The sequence below is a fragment of the Penaeus chinensis genome, chromosome 20 (assembly GCF_019202785.1).
Source record: "Penaeus chinensis breed Huanghai No. 1 chromosome 20, ASM1920278v2, whole genome shotgun sequence".
NCBI lineage: Eukaryota > Metazoa > Arthropoda > Malacostraca > Decapoda > Penaeidae > Penaeus > Penaeus chinensis.
In genome coordinates, this window is record NC_061838.1 from 1417289 (window position 1) to 1419788 (window position 2500).

The 2500-nt window shown below is 43.9% G+C and overlaps 1 protein-coding gene across 3 annotated transcripts in view; it reads left to right on the forward strand.

Annotated features, from left to right (window-relative positions):
* LOC125036194 overlaps window positions 1-2500 on the forward strand; it is a 112469-nt gene that overhangs the window by 31716 nt on the left and 78253 nt on the right. The gene's annotated exons all lie outside the window — the stretch shown is intronic.

Consider the following 2500-nt stretch of genomic DNA (forward strand, 5'->3'; position numbering starts at 1 on the left):
GTCCTCCTCCTCCTCCTCCTCCTCCTCCTCCTCCTTCCTCTCGTCCTCCTCCTTCTCCTCCTCCTCCTTCTCCTCCTCCTTCTTCTTCTCCCTCCTCTCGTCTTCCTCCTCCTCCTCTTCCTTCTCGTCTTCCTCCTCCTCCTCCTTCCTCCACCTCCTCCTCCTCCTCCTCCTCCTCCTCCTCCTTCCTCTCGTCCTTCTCATCCTCCTCCTCCTCCTTCCTCTCCTCCTCCTCCTTCCTCTTCTCCTCCTCCGCTTCCTCCTCCTCCTCCTCCTCCCCCTCCTCCCTTCTCCCCCTCCTTCCTCTCCTATTCCTCCTCCTCATCCAGCTCTTCCTCTTGTTCTTCCTCCTCTTCCTCTTCTTATTCCTTCCCTGTCTCCCCTTCCTCAACGTAGAAAAAGAAAACGAAGAGAAATTCACGATAAACAGAAGAATGAAGACGGAAAATGATAACTGAAAATCGCGTTTAAAAAGGTTTTTTTTTCATTTTCATTTTCTTTTTCACAAGTTACGCCGTTTTCTATATTTTGCCTTTTTTTTTTTCTTTGCTTTAAATCCTCATTTTCTCCTTTTGCTTTCTCTTCTCTATTTTCATCGCCTCTATCGTCTTTATTCATTTATTTCACTCGTATCGCCGTTTTTTATTTGACTTTTATTTGATTTTTATTTGTTTGATTTGTCCATCGTCTCTTCGTAAAAAAAGGGAATTTGATAAAGAAGATAGAGAAGCAAGAGAGAAAAGAAGGAATGAGAAGAAAAGGAGATAAAGAAACAAGAGGGAAAGGGAACGACAAAGTAGAAAAGGGAAGAGAACGAAGAGGGAAACAAATAGAAAGGAAAATAAATTAAAAGAAGGAAAGGAAGAAAAATACGTGCGTAAAACAGAACAAGTAAACAGGAATGTGTTTGTTTTGGAGGAATTTCTTCTGTAGAGATTTGAAGAAGAAAAAAAGTGTATGTATATATATATATATATATATATATATATATATATATATATATATATTTCCTATGTTTGTAATAAAGGGGTTGTTTTGATGTGTTGCTTATTATTTTTTTTCTTTTCTTTTCTTTTCTCTCCTCTACTCTTCGTGTTCATATTATCGCTACTTCTTTAATACCAAGTCCATACCCTTGGGCCAAAGGCGGCGTCGGGAAATCGGCCGCGATTATTTAACCTGAGGGTTTCCGGTCTCCACCTGGCCGCTATCTTTCCTTATCTCAACGCAAACAGGCTTTGGAATCCTCTCACTCGGAGAAACGGCGAGGGAGAGAGTAAGATAATGGTTGAAAAAATTAACGATATGACGTGACGACACGAGACACCGGCGGCGAGCGAAACGAGAGAGAGTGGCCTGACTGACTCTCTCTCTCTCTCTCTCTCTCTCTCTCTCTCTCTCTCTCTCTCTCTCTCTCTCTCTCTCTCTCTCTCTCTCTCTCTCTCTCTCTCTCTCTCTCTCTCTCTCTCTCTCTCTCTCTCTCTCTCTCTCTCTCTCTCTCTCTCTCTCTCTCTCTCTCTCTCTCTCTCTCTCTTCTTTCTCTCTCTCTCTTCTCTCTCTCTCTCTTCTCTCTTCTCTCTCTCTCTCTTCTTCTCTCTCTCTCTCTCTTCTCTCTCTTCTTTCTCTCTCTCTTTCTCTCTTTCTCTCTTCTTTTCTCTCTTTCTCTCTCTCTCTCTCTCTCTCTCTCTCTCTCCTCTCCTCTCTCTCTCCTCTCTCTCTCTCTCTCTCTCTCCTCTCTCCTCTCCCTCTCTCCTCTCCCTCTCCCCCCTCTCCCTCTCCTCTCCTCCCCCCCCCTCTCTCTCTCTCTCTCTCTCTCTCTCTCTCTCTCTCTCTCTCTCTCTCTCTCTCTCTCTCTCTCTCTCTCTCTCTCTCTCTTCTTTCTCGTTTTATTCTCTTTCCAAGCGTATCCGCTATGTTCATAATAGATGTCCGACGTCGCTCTTACACAAAGATAATTAATATTAAAACAAACAGTTTGTGCAAGAACGCAACGATGGATATCAGTGGTGGTCGTAGTAATGAAAGAAAATAATGTCCAATAACCTACTAATAATACTGATAATCACCAAGACGACAGTAACGATCATGATACTGGCAAGACATGTCATACAAGTAACGGGAATGAAAGAGCCTCGTGACAGATGTCTTGAATTGAGCCGCGAGATTCCTGCTTGTGTCTGTGAGGCCGAGTAACTCCTCCAAGCATGCCCCTTAAGGACCAGCTGCCGGGAGAGCCAGCTGAGGTCATCTGAGCTCTCTGCAGGCGGCGCGTAGGCTTGATTGGCACGTGTGAGAGGAGGGCGGCCATGTCTGGTCGTGTAGCAGCGAAGTGTGCAAAATGTGTTCGTTCATTCGGCACTGTTTCCTGGAGTTTTGTTGTTGTGGTTGTTTTGCATTGTTATTTGACTATGGTTAGTATTGTTATTGTTATTATCACCATCGTATCCCTATCCATATTTATCATATTCATCATCATATTCATTTTCATAGTCGTCATCGT